We start from the raw sequence: 22841 nt of genomic DNA, 5'->3' as shown, positions 1-22841 counted from the left end.
AGGGGGGAAAACAGGGATTTTAGGTAGGATTGATGATGATGATGTTTCTTGTGAAAATGTTACAACATGTATCTAATGTGTGATGATGTTACTGCTGAGCAGTCAAAACAACAGCAACATTGTGATTATCAGGAATCCTCCCAAAATGTGATACATAGTGACACATCCCAATGCAAAAGCAGCACCTCCCCAAACCCTTCCCTGCACAGGATGCAGCCCTGAGCCCAGCCACACACATGATAGAGGATGTGTGCTCTTTCTATAGGGCTGCAGCCTAGCAATGGTTAATGTGGAGGAGTAGCCAGGCAGTAACATCACAGCACATTCCTGGGCTTAGTGGGCTGCCAGCATCTGATTAGAAGCATACAGTATCCAGGGGGCTGTGAGTGGCTGAGCTGGTCTGAGCAGGAGGAGGAGGACTGAGCTGGTGAGTGCTGGGCAGGCACAGGAGGCAGGCTGCACAGCACTGACAGCCACAGACAGCAGCACAGGAGGCAGGCTGCACAGCACTGACAGCCACAGACAGCAGCACAGGAGGCAGGCTGCACAGACAGCAGCACAGGAGGCAGGCTGCACAGCACTGACAGCCACAGACAGCAGCACAGGAGGCAGGCTGCACAGACAGCAGCACAGGAGGCAGGCTGCACAGCACTGACAGCCACAGACAGCAGCACAGGAGGCAGGCTGCACAGCACTGACAGCAGCACAGGAGGCTTCCACTGGTGAGTACCCGGCTATTACTGGTCATCTGGCAGCCAAATGGCGACCTGGCACTGGGACATCAATGCTCTGCTCACCATTGGGATCTGTGCATCCGTCCCCCCCCCTCTGCGGAATATGTTGTCGCCATATAAATAATGCATATTATGGGTTTTTGGTGATTTGCAGCCTGCTCCCCTTGTTTATTTTTTCGTTTCATCCCATCCCACTCAAATACCAATAGTAAATTCCAAATTTGGACCTAAAATATCCCCCCTCCCCTCCTGCACAAAGCCCCCTTCTTCTTCTTTTTTCCCCCTTTTTCCGCATGCTAATCCGGGCCGTTCGAGGCATTCCTCAATAGTTCAAGGTCTAGGAGGTAATTTCAGGGGATTATGTTCTGCACAGATTTGGCGCACACTATGGCAGATCTGCATCGGCACTACATCGCAGCTCAGCAATGTCGCCTTTTGTTTCAGATCCGCTGCAATTTCTGAAAAGAAAAAAAAACATAGGAGATGTAGCTGAGATGGTGGGTGCAGCAGAGGTGAGATGGTCAGTGCAGCAGAGGTGAGATGGTCAGTGCAGCAGAGGTGAGATGGTCAGTGCAGCAGAGGTGAGATGGTCAGTGCAGCAGAGGTGAGATGGTCAGTGCAGCAGAGCTGAGGTGGTCAGTGCAGCAGAGCTGAGGTGGTCAGTGCAGCAGAGCTGAGGTGGTGATTGCAGCAGAGGTGAGGTGGTCAGTGCAGCAGAGCTGAGGTGGTCAGTGTAGCAGAGCTGAGGTGGTCAGTGTAGCACGGACAGGTCTGGGGCAACTCATTTCATTTGTGGCATCCCTAGATGACCTGCTCGGCTCTGCTACATCTGTGTGCTCGTGTGCATGGGATCCGCTCCGGTCTGACTCAGCAGTAGCCGTGCGGTGTGACAATAGCTTTATGCCCTCGTCCCTGGCAGCAGCGATGATCTGCGCAGGCTGCGGAATATTAATTCCTGAGATGCCTCCATCATTGGGTCGTGCAGCATTGGGCAGATCTGATTCCCTTCAGCCGCTCCCCTGCACGTTTCCCACCTATGTTCTAGCACAATGTAAAGACATCAGCTCCTTCTGACCCCACAGCTGTGGGGACGATGAAATCCTCACCTTGCTCTGTTACCTGAAAGGGGTTCTCGAGGACCACAACATTTAGGACCTCGACCATAAATGATTAATGGAGCTTAACCTCCAGCACAACAATTCATGGTCTTCATAGATTACACTGTCCTAATAGGGGACTGTGCCCGGTCCTGCAGGTCAGTCCTAAGGGAGGTCCGAGAAGAATAGGCTATCAATGCGTGATTGTAGGGGGTCCGACTTCTGACTGTTGGCACTATAAGGAATCCTCTTCATAGTGACTGTGCCCAGTCCTACAGCTCAGTCCTAGAGGAGGTCCGACCCCCGACAGTCAGAAATAGAAGGTGAAGGCCTTCAGAGTTTCATCAGTGGCAGTCCATCTCCTGAGGGTCAGCACAACGAAGCATCACCTTCATGGTTTACACCGGCTGTATGGGTGACTGTACCCAATCCCGGAGGAGGTCGGACCACCACAAGAGATATATAGAAAGACGAGCCATCAATATTTGTTTGTTGAGGGTCTTCTCTTTGCCAGTCAGCATAGTATCCTGTCCATGGTTTACACCGGCTGTATGGCTGCCCATGACTGGTACTGCAGATTGGTCCCAGGAGAGGTTTGACCACCACCAGTGATATATAGACAGATGAACCACCAGTGTTTGATTAGTGGGGGTCTTATATTTGCCAGTCAGCATAGCGTCCTGTTCATGGTTTACACCGGCTGTATGGGTGACTGTGTCCGGTAATGCAGCTCAATCCCGAAGGAGGTCCGACCACCACAAGTATTATATAGAAAGATGACCCATTAATGTTTGATTATTGGGGGTCTTCTCTTTGTCAGTCAGAATAGCATCCTTCCATGGTTTACACCGGCTGTATGGGTGCCTGTGCCCGGTAATGGAGCTCAGTCCTGGAGAAGGTTGGACCCCAACAGTAAAATATGTTCGGAGGTCCTTTCAATGTTTTAGGCCAAGAGAACCAAGTCCAAGCTGTATGATGTCATGGGTTCTTCTCCTCTTTGATTTCTATGGCGTCCCATTGAGTCACGTTCCATCGAACGATGCCTTATCCATACGGTAGGGAAACGACGGCCTTCAGAGCGCCTAAACCCCCGCCAGATATGGAACCACTGGGACTTGTGTCCCTCTGTACAGACTCCATGACACCTGAGGCAGTGTATTCTTATTCATGGATGGTATCGGGGCCTTGAACCAAAGTGGAGTCTTCGATAGTGTCTGGAGATAGATCCAACTAAAGCCATGGCGGCAGGGATGGATGGCCGCCAAGTATGTGCCACCACTAATCCTGGGTGGCCCTCCATGATCACATACACTATGATCCGGTCACCAACGCCATCATGATTTTAGATTTGGGTTCATTGATTGTCCCATGAAACTTTCTTGGGGACACGTTGCAAATCTCTTGGGTAGAAGTGATGCAGAACAGCGCCAGCTGCCACAGATGAAATGTTGGAGTGGTCTGATCTATAGCACATGTGGCCCACTCCACCAGTGGCCTCCATCCAGAGCTCCGGATGAGGGGGTGTTTGCTCTACGCTCGGTGTGAGACATGGTGTACATCTTGCATGCCTGTGTGGTAGCGGTGGTCCTCTTGGTGGGACTGGAGAAGGTTCCTGTACCAGTTAGTCCTCCATTCATGACCTCCTGAATGCCATATTTCAAGAACGTGTCCGGCCAAGAGCTTCAGCAATAGGCGCTCTCTTCTCCAGCCGACGGCAAACATCAGGACGCCGTACCCTACACTGATAATGGAGGAAGCCGCAGAAATAGGAACCTCATTGATTCCCGGTGTTAATCAGATCAGTGAAGGAAGCGGTGCCGACAAATCCTATAAATGTGGGGACTGCAGTGGAGCCGACTCCTGGGGTCTATGTCCCCCCAAAAAATTGGATCTTATGGGTCCCCAACGTTGTGCATCTGTGGTCACAGACACATGGCCACCTAGAGAATTTTCCAGGACTCTGATATTGCCATTATTATCAGAATAGGGGGCCTGAATGGCGGAATCTCCCCCCGATCCCTTGTGCCATGAGCCGACCACTGGAAAACATTGCTTGTGTATTGATTATTGATGGTGGCGGTATTATTTATATATTACTTCTGTATTTGGTTGTGTAGGGTCACTGGTGTTATTGTAACACTGTAAGGCGTTGTGTAAATATTGTTTGGCACTACTACGTGGGTGCTGTATAGTATATTATTCCTGCAGTATATGGCGGTATTAGCACGGTATAGTATATTATTCCTGCAGTATATGATGGTATTAGCACTGTATAGTATATTATTCCTGCAGTATATGGCGGTAGTAGAAATGTATAGTTTATTATTCCTGCAGTATATGGCGGTGTTAGCACTGTATAGTATATTATTCCTGCAGTATATGGTGTATTAGCACTGTACAATATATTATTCCTGCAGTATATGACTGTATTAGCACAGTATATTATATCATTCCTGCAGTTTATGGTGGTATTAGCACTGTATAGTATATTATTCCTGCTGTATATGGCGGTATAAGCACCGCATGGTATATTATTCCTGCAGTATATGACGGTATTAGCACCGTATATTATATAATTTCTGCAGTTTATGGCGAGATTGACACTGCATAGTATATTATTCCTGCATTATATGGCGGTATTAGCACTGTGTAATATATTATTCCTACAGCATTTAATGGTATTAGCACTGTACAGTATATTATTCCTGCAGTATATGGTGGTAGTAGCACTTTATAGTATATTATTCCTGCAGTATTTGGCGGTATTAGCACTGTATAGTATATTATTCCTGCAGTATATGATGGTATTAGCACTGTATAGTATATTATTCCTGCAGTATATGGCGGTAGTAGAAATGTATAGTATATTATTCCTGCAGTATATGGCGGTATTAGCACTGTATAATATATTATTCCTGCAGTAGATTCAAAGATTCAAAGAAGCTTTATTGGCAGGACTAAATACACATTAGTTTTGCCAAAGCAAGTGTACAAAAGGGAATAGGGATAGGGACTGTAGGGATGTTGGGCAGGGGCAGTAGGAAAGGTGGGGGCAGATCCAGGATGGGGCTATAGAAGTCCATGGCATAGGAAAAGTGGAAGGGGGGGATGGGCAGTATATGGTGGTATTAGCACTGTATAGTGTATTATTCCTTCAGTATATGGCAGTATTAGCACTGTATAGTATATTATTCCTGCATTATATGGCGGTAGTAGCAGTGTATAGTGTATTATTCCTGCAGTATTATGGTGGTACTAGCACTGTATAGTATATTATTCCTGATGTATATGACGGTATTAGCACTGTATAGTATATTATTCCTGCAGTATAAGGCGGTAGTAGCAGTGTATAATATATTATTCCTGCAGTATATGGTGGTACTAGCACTGTATAGTATATTATTCCTGCAGTATAAGGCGGTATTAGCACTTTATAGTATACTAGCTGAAGAGCCCGGCGCTGCCCGGGCATAGTAACTAACTGTTGTAGAAAATTATAATTATCCTCCATCCCATAGTCCCATGCCCATATACCCATCATACATATCCTCCATCCCATAGTCCCGTGCCCATATACCCATCATACATATCCTCCATCCCATAGTCCCGTGCCCATATACCCATCATACATATCCACGATCCCATAGGCCCGTGCCCATATACCCATCATACATATCCTTCATCCCATAGTCCCGTGCCCATATACCCATCACACATCCTCCATCCCATAGTCCCGTGCCCATATACCCATCATACATATTCGCCATCCCATAGTCGAGTGCCCATATACCCATCATACATATTCGCCATCCCATAGTCCCATGCCCACATACCCATCACACATCCTCCATCCCATAGTCCCGTGCCCATATACCCATCATACATATCCTCCATCCCATAGTCCCATGCCCATATACCCATCATACATATTCGCCATCCCATAGTCGTGTGCCCATATACCCATCACACATCCTCCATCCCATAGTCCCATGCCCATATACCCATCACACATCCTCCATCCCATAGTCCCGTGCCCATATACCCAGCATACATATCCTCCATCCCATAGTCCCATGCCCATATACCCATCATACATATTCGCCATCCCATAGTCGAGTGCCCATATACCCATCACACATCCTCCATCCCATAGTCCCATGCCCATATACCCATCACACATCCTCCATCCCATAGTCCCGTGCCCATATACCCAGCATACATATCCTCCATTCCATAGTCCCGTGCCCATATACCCATCACACATCCTCCATCCCATAGTCCCGTGCCCATATACCCAGCATACATATCCTCCATCCCATAGTCCCATGCCCATATACCCATCATACATATTCGCCATCCCATAGTCGAGTGCCCATATACCCATCACACATCCTCCATCCCATAGTCCCATGCCCATATACCCATCACACATCCTCCATCCCATAGTCCTGTGCCCATATACCCAGCATACATATCCTCCATCCCATAGTCCCATGCCCATATACCCATCACACATCCTCCATCCCATAGTCCCGTGCCCATATACCCATCATACATATCCTCCATCCCATAGTCCCGTGCCCATATACCCAGCATACATATCCTCCATCCCATAGTCCCATGCCCATATACCCATCACACATCCTCCATCCCATAGGTCCGTGCCCATATACCCATCATACATATTCGCCATCCCATAGTCGAGTGCCCATATACCCATCACACATCCTCCATCCCATAGTCCCATGCCCATATACCCAGCATACATATCCTCCATCCCATAGTCGAGTGCCCATATACCCATCACACATCCTCCATCCCATAGTCCCATGCCCATATACCCATCACACATCCTCCATCCCATAGTCCCATGCCCATATACCCAGCATACATATCCTCCATCCCATAGTCGAGTGCCCATATACCCATCACACATCCTCCATCCCATAGTCCCATGCCCATATACCCATCACATATCCTCCATCCCATAGTCCCGTGCCCATATACCCAGCATACATATCCTCCATCCCATAGTCCCATGCCCATATACCCATCATACATATCCTCCATCCCATAGTCCCGTGCCCATATACCCAGCATACATATCCTCCATCCCATAGTCCCATGCCCATATACCCATCATACATATCCTCCATCCCATAGTCCCATGCCCATATACCCAGCATACATATCCTCCATCCCATAGTCGAGTGCCCATATACCCATCACACATCCTCCATCCCATAGTCCCATGCCCATATACCCATCACACATCCTCCATCCCATAGTCCCATGCCCATATACCCAGCATACATATCCTCCATCCCATAGTCGAGTGCCCATATACCCATCACACATCCTCCATCCCATAGTCCCATGCCCATATACCCATCACATATCCTCCATCCCATAGTCCCGTGCCCATATACCCAGCATACATATCCTCCATCCCATAGTCCCATGCCCATATACCCATCATACATATCCTCCATCCCATAGTCCCGTGCCCATATACCCATCATACATATCCTCCATCCCATAGTCCCGTGCCCATATACCCAGCATACATATCCTCCATCCCATAGTCCCATGCCCATATACCCATCATACATATCCTCCATCCCATAGTCCAGTGCCCATATACCCATCATACATATCCTCCATCCCATAGTCCAGTGCCCATATACCCATCATACATATCCTCCATCCCATAGTCCCGTGCCCATATACCCATCATACATATCCTCCATCCTATAGTCCAGTGCCCATATACTCATCACACATCCTCCATTCCATAGTCAACCATTATGACATCATAATGAGCGGCGGCGGGGCTTGCAACCTTTGATGACATCAGCGTCGCCATGGCAACCATTGTGACATCACAATGAGGGGCGGGGCTTGACGCGCACACACTTTTTCCTCCAGTATGTAGATAGGGGCAAAATTGTTTGGTGAATTGGAACGCGCGGGGTTAAAATTTCGCCTCACAACATAGCTTAGGACGCTCTCGGGGTCCAGACGTGTGACTGTGCCAAATTTTGTGGCTGTAGATGTGACGGTGCGGATGCCAATCCCGGACATACACACATACATACATACACACACACACACACATACACACTTTGAGCTTTATATATTAGACTAGCTGAAGAACACGGCGCTGCCCGGGCATAGTAACTAACTGTGGTTAGTTATAGAAAATTATAATTATCCCCCATCCCATAGTCCCATGTCCATATACCCATCATACATATCCTCCATCCCATAGTCCCATGCCCATATACCCATCATACATATCCTCCATCCCATAGTCCCATGCCCATATACCCATCATACATATCCTCCATCCCATAATCCCGTTCCCATATACCCATCATACATATCCTCCATCCTATAGTCCGGTGCAAATATACCCATCATACATATCCTCCATCCTATAGTCCGGTGCAAATATACCCATCATACATATCCTCCATCCCATAGTCCCATGCCCATATACCCATCATACATATCCTCCATCCCATAATCCCGTTCCCATATACCCATCATACATATCCTCCATCCCATAGTCCCGTGCCCATATACCCATCACACATCCTCCATCCCATAGTCCCGTGCCCATATACCCATCACACATCCTCCATCCCATAGTCCAGTGCCCATATACCCATCATACACATCCTCCATCCCATAGTCCAGTGCCCATATATCCATCATACATATCCTCCATCCCATAGTCCGTGCCTATATACCCATCATACATCCTCCATCCCATAGTCCAGTACCCATATACCCATCATACATATCCTCCATCCCATAGTCCTGTGCCCATATACCCATCACACATCCTCCATCCCATAGTCCCGTGCCCATATACCCATCATACATATCCTCCATCCCATAGTCCCGTGCCCATATACCCATCACACATCCTCCATCCCATAGTCCCGTGCCCATATACCCATCATACACATCCTCCATCCCATAGTCCCGTGCCCATATACCCATCATACATATCCTCCATCCCATAGTCCCGTGCCCATATACCCATCATACACATCCTCCATCCCATAGTCCCGTGCCCATATACCCATCACACATCCTCCATCCCATAGTCCCGTGCCCATATACCCATCACACATCCTCCATCCCATAGTCCCGTGCCCATATACCCATCATACATATCCTCCATCCCATAGTCCCGTGCCCATATACCCATCACACATCCTCCATCCCATAGTCCCGTGCCCATATACCCATCATACACATCCTCCATCCCATAGTCCCGTGCCCATATACCCATCATACATATCCTCCATCCCATAGTCCCGTGCCCATATACCCATCATACACATCCTCCATCCCATAGTCCCGTGCCCATATACCCATCACACATCCTCCATCCCATAGTCCCGTGCCCATATACCCATCATACACATCCTCCATCCCATAGTCCCGTGCCCATATACCCATCATACATATCCTCCATCCCATAGTCCCGTGCCCATATACCCATCACACATCCTCCATCCCATAGTCCCGTGCCCATATACCCATCACACATCCTCCATCCCATAGTCCCGTGCCCATATACCCATCATACACATCCTCCATCCCATAGTCCCGTGCCCATATACCCATCACACATCCTCCATCCCATAGTCCCGTGCCCATATACCCATCACACATCCTCCATCCCATAGTCCCGTGCCCATATACCCATCATACATATCCTCCATCCCATAGTCCCGTGCCCATATACCCATCACACATCCTCCATCCCATAGTCCCGTGCCCATATACCCATCATACACATCCTCCATCCCATAGTCCCGTGCCCATATACCCATCATACATATCCTCCATCCCATAGTCCCGTGCCCATATACCCATCACACATCCTCCATCCCATAGTCCCGTGCCCATATACCCATCATACACATCCTCCATCCCATAGTCCCGTGCCCATATACCCATCAGACATCCTCCATCCCATAGTCCCGTGCCCATATACTCATCACACATATCCTCCATCCCATAGTCAACCATTATGACATCATAATGAGCGGCGGCGGGGCTTGCAACCTTTGATGACATCAGCATCGCCATGGCAACCATTGTGACATCATAATGAGGGGCGGGGCTTGATAAGCACACACTACTTCCCCAGAATGCAAATAGGGGCATTGTGACATCACAATGAGGGGCGGGGCTTGACACGCACACACTTTTTCCCCCAGTATGTAGATAGGGGCAAAATTGTTTGGTGAATTGGAACGCGTGGGGTTAAAATTTTGCCTCACAACATAGCTTAGGACACTCTCGGGGTCCAGACGTGTGACTGTGCCAAATTTTGTGGCTGTAGCTGTGACGGTGCGGATGCCAATCCCGGACATACATACATACACACATACAGTCATGGCCAAAAGTATTGACACCCCTGCAATTCTGTCAGATAATACTCAGTTTCTTCCTGAAAATGATTGCAAACACAAATTCTTTGGTATTATTATCTTCATTTAATTTGTCTTAAATGAAAAAACACAAAAAGAATTGTCCTAAAGCCAAATTGGATACAATTCCACACCAAACATAAAAAAGAGGGTGGACAAAAGTATTGGCACTGTTCGAAAACTCATGTGATGCTTCTCTAATTTGTGTAATTAACAGCACCTGTAACTTACCTGTGGCACCTAACAGGTGTTGGCAATAACTAAATCACACTTGCAGCCAGTTGACATGGATTAAAGTTGACTCAACCTCTGTCCTGTGTCCTTGTGTGTACCACATTGAGCATGGAGAAAAGAAAGAAGACCAAAGAACTGTCTGAGGACTTGAGAAACCAAATTGTGAGGAAGCATGAGCAATCTCAAGGCTACAAGTCCATCTCCAAAGACCTGAATGTTCCTGTGTCTACCGTGCGCAGTGTCATCAAGAAGTGTAAAGCCCATGGCACTGTGGCTAACCTCCCTAGATGTGGATGGAAAAGAAAAATTGACAAGAGATTTCAACGCAAGATTGTGCGGATGTTGGATAAAGAACCTCGACTAACATCCAAACAAGTTCAAGCTGCCCTGCAGTCCGAGGGTACAACGGTGTCAACCCGTACTATCCGTCGGTGTCTGTATGGTAGGAGACCCAGGAAGACCCCACTTCTTACCCCGAGACATAAAAAAGCCAGGCTGGAGTTTGCCAAAACTTACCTGAAAAAGCCTAAAATGTTTTGGAAGAATGTTCTCCGGTCAGATGAGACAAAAGTAGAGCTTTTTGGGCAAAGGCATCAACATAGAGTTTACAGGAGAAAAAAAGAGGCATTCAAAGAAAAGAACACGGTCCCTACAGTCAAACATGGCGGAGGTTCCCTGATGTTTTGGGGTTGCTTTGCTGCCTCTGGCACTGGACTGCTTGACCGTGTGCATGGCATTATGAAGTCTGAAGACTACCAACAAATTTTGCAGCTTAATGTAGGGCCCACTGTGAGAAAGCTGGGTCTCCCTCAGAGGTCATGGGTCTTCCAGCAGGACAATGATCCAAAACACACTTCAAAAAGCACTAGAAAATGATTTGAGAGAAAGCACTGGAGACTTCTAAGGTGGCCAGTAATGAGTCCAGACCTGAATCCCATAGAACAGGGGTCCCCAACCGCCGGTCCGCGGCCCAGCACCGGGCCGCTGCAGTGCCCTTGCCGGTCCACGGACACAAGGGGAGCCAGGGGCGGTCAGTGGCGTAGCGGGGGCTGGGGCGGCGCGCAGCAGTTCTTAGCGGCGGCCAGGGAGCGATCCAAGCAGCTCCGCTGCCTGCAAGAGGGAATAGCAGGAGCGGAGCTGCAAGGACCCGTCCAGCTTCCTGCCCGCCGCCCGCGCTTCCTGTCTCTGACTGACACAGAGAGGAGAGCGCGATCGCTGTGTGAGAGCGAGGAAGCGCGGGCGGCGGGCAGGTGAGAGGAGAGAGGTGGTGTCTGTGTGTCTGTCTGTGTGTGTGTGTATATAATGTGTGTGTGTATGTATGTCTGTCTGTGTGTGTACGTGTGTGTGTGTGTGTGTGTGTGTGTGTTGGTCTGTGTTTGTGTAGCCTGGCCCTGGAGGAGATGGGGACATGAGGAGAAGGCCATGAGGGGAGTGATGGGGTGAAGGCAATGATGGGGAGAGGGGAGTGATGGGGTGAAGGCAATGATGGAGAGATGGCAGTGATGGGGTGAAGGCAATGATGGGGAGAGGGGAGTGATGGGGTGAAGGCAATGATGGAGAGATGGCAGTGATGGGGTGAAGGCAATGATGGGGAGAGGGGAGTGATGGGGTGAAGGCAATGATGGGGAGACAGCAGTGATGGGGTGAAGGCAATGATGGGGAGAAGGGAGTGATGGGGTGAAGGCAATGATGGAGAGATGGCAGTGAAGGGGTGAAGGCAATGATGGGGAGAGGGGAGTGATGGGGTGAAGGCAATGATGGGGAGACAGCAGTGATGGGGTGAAGGCAATGATGGGGAGAAGGGAGTGATGGGGTGAAGGCAATGATGGAGAGATGGCAGTGATGGGGTGAAGGCAATGATGGGGAGACAGCAGTGATGGGGTGAAGGCAATGATGGGGAGAAGGGGGTGATGGGGTGAAGGCAATGATGGAGAGATGGCAGTGATGGGGTGAAGGCAATGATGGGGAGACAGCAGTGATGGGGTGAAGGCAATGATGGGGAGAAGGGAGTGATGGGGTGAAGGCAATGATGGGGAGAAGGGAGTGATGGGGTGAAGGCATGATGGGGAGAAGGGAGTGATGGAGTGAAGGCAATGATGGGGAGAGGGGAGTGATGGGGTGAAGGCAATGATGGGGAGAGGGGAGTGATGGGGTGAAGGCAATGATGGGGAGAGGGGAGTGATGGGGTTAAGGCAATGATGGGGAGAAGGGAGTGATGGGGTGAAGGCAATGATGGGGAGAAGGGGGTGATGGGGTGAAGGCAATGATGGGGAGAGGGGAGTGATGGGGTGAAGGCAATGATGGAGAGATGGCAGTGATGGGGTGAAGGCAATGATGGAGAGATGGCAGTGATGGGGTGAAGGCAATGATGGAGAGATGGCAGTGATGGGGTGAAGGCAATGATGGAGAGATGGCAGTGATGGGGTGAAGGCAATGATGGGGAGACAGCAGTGATGGGGTGAAGGCAATGATGGGGAGAAGGGAGTGATGGGGTGAAGGCATGATGGGGAGAAGGGAGTGATGGAGTGAAGGCAATGATGGGGAGAGGGGAGTGATGGGGTGAAGGCAATGATGGGGAGAGGGGAGTGATGGGGTGAAGGCAATGATGGGGAGAAGGGAGTGATGGGGAGAAGGGAGTGATGGGGAGAAGGGAGTGATGGGGAGAAGGGGGTGATGGGGTGAAGGCAATGATGGGGAGAAGGGGGTGATGGGGTGAAGGCAATGATGGGGAGAGGGGAGTGATGGGGTGAAGGCAATGATGGAGAGATGGCAGTGATGGGGTGAAGGCAATGATGGGGAGAAGGGGGTGATGGAGCACTTATTCAAAACCTATGGTGAGTTGAGTCACATTATAAATGTTATTTAATTATAAGTATGCACTGCTACACTACAACCGCGTCCATAGCCCCGCCCCCTTATGACCAAAGCCCCGCCCCTGCCACACCTCCATCCCCGCCCTGCCGGGCCACGGAAGAATGGTCTTGCTTGAAACCGGTCCCTGGTGCAAAAAAGGTTGGGGACCACTGCCATAGAACACCTGTGGAGAGATCTAAAAATGGCAGTTTGGAGAAGGCACCCTTCTAATATCAGGGACCTGGAGCAGTTTGCCAAAGAAGAATGGTCTAAAATTCCAGCAGAGCATTGTAAGAAACTCATTGATGGTTACCGGAAGCGGTTGGTCGCAGTTATTTTGGCTAAAGGTTGTGCAACCAAGTATTAGGCTGAGGGTGCCAATACTTTTGTCTGGCCAATTTTGGGAGTTTTGTGTGAAATGATCAATGTTTTGCTTTTTGCTTCATTCTCTTTTGTGTTTTTTCATTTAAGACAAATTAAATGAAGATAATAATACCAAAGAATTTGTGTTTGCAATCATTTTCAGGAAGAAACTGAGTATTATCTGACAGAATTGCAGGGGTGTCAATACTTTTGGCCATGACTGTACATACATACATACACACACACACACATACATACACACTTTGAGCTTTATATATTAGATTATTCCTGCAGTATATGGCGGTAGTAGCACTGTATAGTATATTATTCCTGCAGTATATGGCGGTATTAGCACTTTATAGTATATTATTCCTGCAGTATATGGCGGTAGTAGCACTGTATAGTATATTATTCCTGCAGTATATGGCAGTAGTAGCACTGTATAGTATATTATTCCTGCAGTATATGGCGGTAGTAGCACTGTATAGTATATTATTCCTGCAGTATATGGCGGTAGTAGCACTGTATAGTATATTATTCCTGCAGTGTATGGCGGTAGTAGCACTGTATAGTATATTATTCCTGCAGTGTATGGCGGTAGTAGCACTGTATAGTATATTATTCCTGCAGTATATGGCGGTAGTAGCACTGTATAGTATATTATTCCTGCAGTATATGGCGGTAGTAGCACTGTATAGTATATTATTCCTGCAGTATATGGCGGTATTAGCACTTTATAGTATATTATTCCTGCAGTATATGGCGGTAGTAGCACTGTATAGTATATTATTCCTGCAGTATATGGCGGTAGTAGCACTGTATAGTATATTATTCCTGCAGTATATGGCGGTAGTAGCACTGTATAGTATATTATTCCTGCAGTATATGGCGGTAGTAACAATGTATAGTATATGGATCAGGATCAGCAGCTCCATCCTCACCTCTCAGTCTGATGTCCACCTCTGCGCCACCTATATACCACCACCAGAGTCACCCTACTTCAATCCAGACTGCTTCGAGATCTTACAAAGAGAAGCCGCCCACTATCAGGGCCTGGGCAAAGTTCTCATCTTTGGAGACCTCAATGCAAGAACAGGGAGAGAAAAAGACTTCCTGACCACAGATGGGAACATCTACATATTTGTAGCTGAGAATGACGGCCAAGACTCAGTAGTCACAGAGAGAAACAGCTATGACAGTACAGTCAACAAAAGTGGTAAAAAGCTCCTGAACATATGCAGAAGTTTAGGACTTCATATTCTTAATGGACGAACCAAAGGAGACTCCTTAGGGAGGTGCACACTAAACTCCCATGTAGGGAGAAGTGTCGTAGATTATGCCATTACAGATATGAACCTGGCAAATATCAGCGCCTTCATAGTCTCCCCACAAACGCACCTGTCAGACCACAGCCAACTTCTTCTGTACCTGAAATCTACAGAGAAACCATCCACTCAAAAGCCTCAGCAGAGCGGCCTCTTCACCCGGCCTCCATCCTATAAATGGCACAAAACGTCGGCATTAAAGTATAAAGAGGTTCCCAGCAGACCCGAAATACAGCGGATGCTCCACCACTTCTACAACTACGAGTACCAGCCTAACCCAAAGGGAGTGAGTCAAGCTGCAAAAGACCTCAACAATATATTCTATGCAATGGCCAGACTGTCCGACCTTAAAAAAGTCAACTACAAGAGACCAAAAGAAAAACAGGTCAATGGATGGTTTGACAGAGAATGTAAAGCCGTACGGAAGACCCTGAGAACAGCCTCAAACAAGAAACACAGAGACCCCAACCACCCGGGTCTGAGGGAAGCCTATGACACCATACAAAGGCAGTACAAAACCATCCTCAGGAGGAAGAAGCAGAGTTACATCTCCACCAAACTTAACCAACTCCAAGACGCCCTCCAAGACAACGCCTTCTGGGAACTATGGAACCACATGGGCACAAAAGACAAGAAAAACAACATCCATATCCAAAACGGCAACATCTGGCTCCAGTACTTCAGAGACCTCTATAAAGACATTCCAAAGGAAGAACGAAGCCAAGAACAGGAAAGCATAATGGCAAAGCTAAAAGAAATGGAGGAAAAAGTAAAAAATTTCCAAAACCCCGTGGATGCACCTATTACATTACAGGAAGTAGCAGAGAGAATCTCTTCCATAAGATGTAGAAAAGCCGGTGGCCTGGACGGAATCCCACCAGAAATGCTGAAGTACAGCCCACCAGAAATACAGGCCGCAATGGTTAAACTCTTCAATATTGTGCTAAGTGCCGGCTACTTCCCTCGTAGCTGGAACCAAGGCCTCATCACACCCATCCACAAGAATGGGGACAGGTACGACCCTGCCAACTACAGAGGAATATGAGTCAGCAGCAATCTGGGAAAACTGTTCAACAGCATCCTGAACAAGAGGATCCTCAGCTTCCTCACCGAGCACAACGTCCTCAGCAAGAGCCAAGCAGGGTTCATGCCAAACCACCGCACGACTGACCACATCTATACCCTGCACAGCCTCATACAGAGACACGTCCACAATGCAAAGCACTGGAAGATATACGCCTGTTTCGTGGACTTTAAAAAGCTCTTTGATTCGGTGTGGCACCCAGGCTTATTCCTGAAACTGCTGGAGAGCGGAATAGGAGGAAAGACCTACGATGTTATCAAAAGCTCCTACACCGAGAACCTCTGCAGTGTGAGTGCGAACGGCAGAAGAACGGCCTATTTCCAGCAGAGCCGGGGAGTCAGACAAGGCTGCAGCCTAAGCCCAACGCTCTTCAACATTTACATCAATGAGCTGGCTACCGCTCTGGAATCTTCCACAGCACCAGGTCTCACCCTCCACGATGCGCAGGTGAAATTCCTGCTCTATGCAGATGACCTGCTGCTTCTGTCACCAACCGAGAAAGGCCTCCAAGAAAAACTGAAAATCTTAGAGAAATTCAGCTCCACCTGGGCTCTACCGGTCAACCTAAAGAAAACCAACATCATGGTGTTCCAGAAGAGAAAGAGAAAATCAGACCAGCACCCTTCATTTGTCCTCAACAACTGCGCCCTTACAGGAACGGACAAATATACCTACCTGAGCCTAGAGATTCACCGGTCAGGGAGCTTCAAACAAGCCATAGAGACCCTGAAAGACAAGGCCAGCAAAACCTTCTATGCCATCCGAAGGAAACTCTACCATCTGAAACCACCAGTGAGGGTCTGGTTAAAAATTTTCAACTCTATCATCGCCCCAATCCTCCTGTATGGCAGCAAAGTCTGGGGTCCTCACACCTACCCAGACTGGTCAAGGTGGGATTTAAGCCCAACAGAAATATTCCACCTGGAATTCTGCAAGTACCTTCTCCAAGTCCATCGGAGCACATCCAACAGTGCTTGCCGGGCCGAGCTGGGCAGATTCCCTCTACACCTAACGGTTCTAAAGAGGGCACTGTCATTCCGGGCTCACCTACGTAGGAGCAATCCAAACTCCCATCACCATAAAGCCCTGACACATGTAGGGGAAACAGAAAAACCAGGACCCTCGGAACAACTCACCCAAACCCAACCTGACCAGAAAACCAATCACAACAACCTGACAAAAGGCGGAATCAGGAAGATGGTAGACGAAGGCCAGGAGAGGTATGTAAGTGAGTGGAAGAACGAGATCATCAGCTCACAGAAACTGACCATGTACCAGAGTCTACAGAGAGACTACAGACTGGCCCCATACCTGGAGAAACTACCAGACCCCAGAGACTGCAAGATCCTGAGCCGATATAGACTCAGTGCCCACAGTCTGGCCATCGAATCCGGCCGACACAGGCAGAGCTACAAGCCCAGGGAGGAAAGACTGTGCCAACACTGTGACCAGGAGGCCCTGGAGGATGAGACCCACTTCCTGCTACACTGCCCCAAATACTCAGCAGTGAGGGACACTCACTTCAGGAGACTCTCACATCTCTTCCCGGATTTCATCACCATGAAGGAGGAAGAGAAAACATATATCCTGCTGGGGGAAGAAGAGAGAGCAGTGGAGATAGCCGCGCAATATGTGAGCGAATGTCATAGACTGCGAGAAAGAGAACTATGATATGCCATGGACTTCTATGGGCCCCAGCCTGGATCTGCCCCATCCACCCATTCACCTTCCCTATGCCATGGACTTCTATAGCCCCATCCTGGATCTGCCCCCATCCACCTTTCCTACAGCCCCTTCCCAACATCCCTACAGTCCCTAACCCCGTTCTCTTTTGTACACTTGCTTTGGCAAAACTGTGTATTTAGTCCTGCCAATAAAGCTTCTTTGAATTTGAATTGAATTTGTGTATTATTCCTGCAGTATATGGCGGTAGTAGCACTGTATAATGTATTATTCCTGCAGTATATGGCGGTAGTAGCACTGTATAATGTATTATTCCTGCAGTATATGGCGGTAGTAGCACTGTATAATGTATTATTCCTGCAGTATATGGCGGTAGTAGCACTGTATAATGTATTATTCCTGCAGTATATGGCGGTAGTAGCACTGTATAATGTATTATTCCTGCAGTATATGGCGGTAGTAGCACTGTATAATGTATTATTCCTGCAGTATATCGCGGTAGTAGCACTGTATAATGTATTATTCCTGCAGTATATCGCGGTAGTAGCACTGTATAATGTATTATTCCTGCAGTATATGGCGGTAGTAGCACTGTATAATGTATTATTCCTGCAGTATATGGCGGTAGTAGCACTGTATAATGTATTATTCCTGCAGTATATGGCGGTAGTAGCACTGTATAATGTATTATTCCTGCAGTATATGGCGGTAGTAGCACTGTATAATGTATTATTCCTGGCGATGTTGAAGTGACTAAAGATTTACCACAACTTTCACCATTTTTAATAAATGGGAACCTGAATTGTAATTTTCTGCCTTCACCCTTTATAGGGAAGGGATAGACGGTGTACACAAGTCTCCATTATATCAGAGCGGCTTCGTGTTTCTAGAAACGACGCCTCCCTGGCTAATGGTTCTGTCTGGTACTGCAATTCAGCTCCAATTTATTTGACTTTAAAAACTTATGAAAAGAAACCTTACTGGCTCTGAAAGGGTTAAGCAGTTGAGCGTTCCTGGCATAGGGCAAGTCTGGCTACAAGAGATTGCAGTGGGAAGAATTTTTTTTGTGAAATATTTATTCTCACCTCATGATGAAATCCCGGGGGATGAATTTTTGCGAAATAATCATTTGTGGGAAGATTGTATTTATTGCAATATATTTTATAGGAAAAAATCAGAAAGGAGCAGAAGCAACATCTGAAATACGGCGAAAATATGCGGATTAATCTGAGTCACCCGTCAGGTTCAAAAGAAGCAGCAGTGTGGTTGTCAGCTGACAACCTCTCCACTCTCAGTGATGTCGCCATGCGACAGCCGCTCCGTTATCACTGAGGTCGCCATACGACAGCCGCTCCGTTCTCAGTGAGGTCGTCATACGACAGCCGCTCCGTTATCACTGAGGTCGCCATACGACAGCCACTCCGTTCTCAGTGAGGTCGTCATACGACAGCCGCTCCATTCTCAGTGAGGTCGCCATACGACAGCCGCTCCGTTCTCAGTGAGGTCGTCATACGACAGCCGCTCCGTTCTCAGTGAGGTCGTCATAGGACAGCCGCTCCGTTTTTCAGTGATGTCGTCACAGGACAGCCGTTCCGTTCTCAGTGAGGTCACATGCAACAGCCGCTCCGCTCTCAGTGAGGTCGTCATACTACAGCCGCTCCGTTCTCAGTGAGGTCGTCATACGACAGCCGCTCCGTTCTCAGTGAGGTCGTCATACGACAGCCGCTCCGTTCTCAGTGAGGTCGTCATACGACAGCCGCTCCGTTCTCAGTGAGGTCGTCATAGGACAGCCGCTCCATTTTTCAGTGATGTCGTCACAGGACAGCCGTTCCGTTCTCAGTGAGGTCACATGCAACAGCCGCTCCGCTCTCAGTGAGGTCATCATACTACAGCCGCTCCGTTCTCAGTGAGGTCGTCATACGACAGCCGCTCCGTTCTCAGTGAGGTCGTCATACGACAGCCGCTCCGTTCTCAGTGAGGTCGTCATACGACAGCCGCTCCGTTCTCAGTGAGGTCGTCATAGGACAGCCGCTCCATTTTTCAGTGATGTCGTCACAGGACAGCCGTTCCGTTCTCAGTGAGGTCACATGCAACAGCCGCTCCGCTCTCAGTGAGGTCGTCATACGACAGCCGCTCCGTTCTCAGTGAGGTCGTCATACGACAGCCGCTCCGTTCTCAGTGAGGTCGTCATATGACAGCCGCTCCGTCAGCAGTGAGGTCACCATACGACAGACGCTCCGTTCTCAGTGAGGTCGTCATACAACAGCCGCTCCGTTCTCAGTGAGGTCGTCATACGACAGCCGCTCCATTCTCAGTGAGGTCATCATACGACAGCCGCTCCGTTCTCAGTGATGTCGTCATACGACAGCCGCTCCGTTATCACTGAGGTCGCCATACGACAGCCGCTCCGTTATCACTGAGGTCATAGAATCATAGAATCATAGAATCGTAGAGTTGGAAGGGACCTCCTGGGCCATCTGGTCCAACCCCCTGCTCAAAGCAGGATTCGCTAAATCATCCCAGTCAGATGTCTGTCCAGCCTCTGTTTGAAGACTTCCATTGAAGGAGAACTCACCACTTCTCGTGGCAGCCTGTTCCACTCATTGATCACTCTAACTGTCAAAAAGTTTTTTCTAATATCTAATCTGTGTCTCTTCCCATTCAGTTTCATCCCATTGCTTCTAGTCTTTCCTTGTGCAAATGAGAATAAAGTTGATCCTTCTACAATGTGACAGCCCTTTAGATATTTGTAGACAGCTATTAAGTCTCCTCTCAGTCTTCTCTTTTGCAAACTAAACATTCCCAAATCCTGCAACCTTTCCTCATAAGACAGGGTTTGCAGACCGGTCACCATTCTGGTCGCTCTTTTCTGAACTTGCTCCAGTTTGTTGATGTCTTTTTTAAAATGTGGTGCCCAAAACTGGACACAATATTCCAGATGAGGTCTGACCAAAGAGGAGTAGAGGGAAATAATGACTTCACGTGATCTAGACTGTATGCTTCTGTTAATACATCCTAGAATTGCATTTGCCTTTTTTGCTGCTGCATCACACTGTTGACTCATATTCAGTCTGTGATCTATTAGTATACCCAAGTCTTTTTCACATGTGCTGTCACTTAGCCCTATTCCTCCCATTCTATATATGCTTTTTTCATTTTTATTGCCCAGATGTAGTACTTTGCATTTCTCCCTGTTAAAAACCATTCTGTTAGTTGCTGCCCACTTCTCCAGTTTATTTAAATCTTTTTGAATCCTCTCTCTCTCTTCTCTAGTATTAGCTATCCCTCCTAGCTTTGTGTCATCAGCAAATTTAATCAGTTTACCCTCAATTCCTTCATCTAAATCGTTGATAAAGATGTTGAACAATACAGGGCCCAGGACAGAGCCCTGTGGTACCCCACTTGAGACATTCTTCCAACTGGATGTGCAGCCATTTACGACCACTCTTTGGGTCCGATCACTAAGCCAGTTATGAATCCACCTAACAGTTGCCTTGTCCATTCCATACTTAGTCATTTTTTCAATAAGGATTGTATGAGAGACTTTGTCAAATGCTTTGCTGAAGTCAAGATATACTATATCTACAGCATTTCCTTGATCCACCCAATCAGTGATACCGTCATAGAAGGAAATTAAGTTAGTCTGACATGACTTATTAGTTAGAAACCCATGCTGACTCTGTTTAATCACTTCATTCTTATCCAGGTATTGATATACATGTTGTTTAATAATTTGTTCAAAGATCTTTCCTGGTATAGAAGTCAGACTCACCGGCCTATAGTTGCCTGGGTCCACCTTCTTCCCCTTTTTGAAGATAGGAACAACATTTGCTCTTCTCCAGTCTTCTGGCACTTCTCCTGTTCTCCAAGAATTTTCAAAGATTATGGAGAGGGGTTCAAAAATTTCTTCTGCTATCTCCTTCAGTACTCTGGGGTGTAATTCATCTGGACCTGGAGACTTGAATTCATTTAGGTTAGCTAAGTGTTTCCTCACTATCTTTCTGTTTATAGATATCCTGGATTCTTCTATTCCCTTAATAGGACAGTGAATAACAGTTGATGTTGCATTTCCTTTCTGAGAGAAAACAGATGCAAAATAGGAATTTAAAAGTTCAGCCTTCTCAACATCCTGTCTTACCATTTCATCATTTTCATCCTGTAAAAATCCTATAGCATCTTTGACTTTTCTTTTACTTTTGACATATCCCCAAAATCCTTTATTATTGCTTTTGACATCTCTTGCAAGCCTCAGTTCATTTTCAGCTTTAGCTAATCTGATTTGTGCCCTGCAGGTTCTGCAGACAGCATTATATTCTTCTTTAGATATGCCTCCCTCTTTCCATTTTATAAACATTTTTTTCTTCCTTTTTAGCATGTGCTTAAGTTCTGTGTTCATCCATCCTGGTGTCCTTAAATGCTTCCTATTCTTCCCTCTTTTCGGAATTGTTAACAACTGTGCTTTGAGAATTTCATTTTTCAAGATTTCCCATCCTTCCTGGACATTTTTGTCTTTAAGGATATCCAGCCATTGGATCCCTCCAATTCTCTTTCTGAATCCCTTAAAATCTGCCTTTCTGAAATCTAACCTTGACATCTGAGTCTTCACAGGTCTTCCACCTCTAGTAATCCAAAATTCTAAAATAGCATGGTCGCTACCTCCTAGGGTCCCAGCCACTTTTACCTCCTCAACCATTTCCTCCCTGTTTATAAGGATTAGATCCAAGGTAGCAGTTCCCCTTGTTTTCTCCCTTACCTTTTGGAAGATAAAGTTGTCAGCAAGAGAGGATAAGAATTTCCTTGACCTGTTAGTTTTGCCTGAGAGAGATTCCCAACAAATGTCTGGATAGTTGAAATCTCCCATGACAACTATGTCATATTTTTTGGAGAACTTGGCCATCTGATGCATAAAGAGTTCATCTATATCTTCGGCTTGCACAGGCGGCCTGTAGTAAATGCCTACAATGGTGTCCTTTCCATTGTTCTGTCCTTGTATTCTTACCCAAACAGTTTCC

The 22841-nt window shown here is 47.5% G+C and overlaps 1 protein-coding gene across 2 annotated transcripts in view; it reads left to right on the top strand.

Moving 5' to 3' along the window:
* The first annotated feature begins 216 nt into the window (after positions 1-216).
* DAB2 (DAB adaptor protein 2) overlaps positions 217-22841 on the top strand; it is a 105127-nt gene continuing 82502 nt past the window's right edge. The window contains exon 1 of one of the 2 annotated variants that reach the window (XM_073562648.1): positions 217-722. The gene's annotated coding sequence lies outside the window, so the exon portion shown is untranslated. The remainder of the gene's footprint in view (positions 723-22841) is intronic. The other variant, XM_073562650.1, reaches the window with a different exon arrangement.

Source organism: Dendrobates tinctorius, unplaced genomic scaffold (assembly GCF_039654945.1).
Source record: "Dendrobates tinctorius isolate UK_male_01 unplaced genomic scaffold, ASM3965494v1 ptg000362l, whole genome shotgun sequence".
Classification (NCBI taxonomy): Eukaryota; Metazoa; Chordata; class Amphibia; order Anura; family Dendrobatidae; genus Dendrobates; species Dendrobates tinctorius.
The sequence above is the reverse complement of the archived record's forward strand: the minus strand, read 5'-3'. Positions and strand labels throughout refer to the sequence as shown.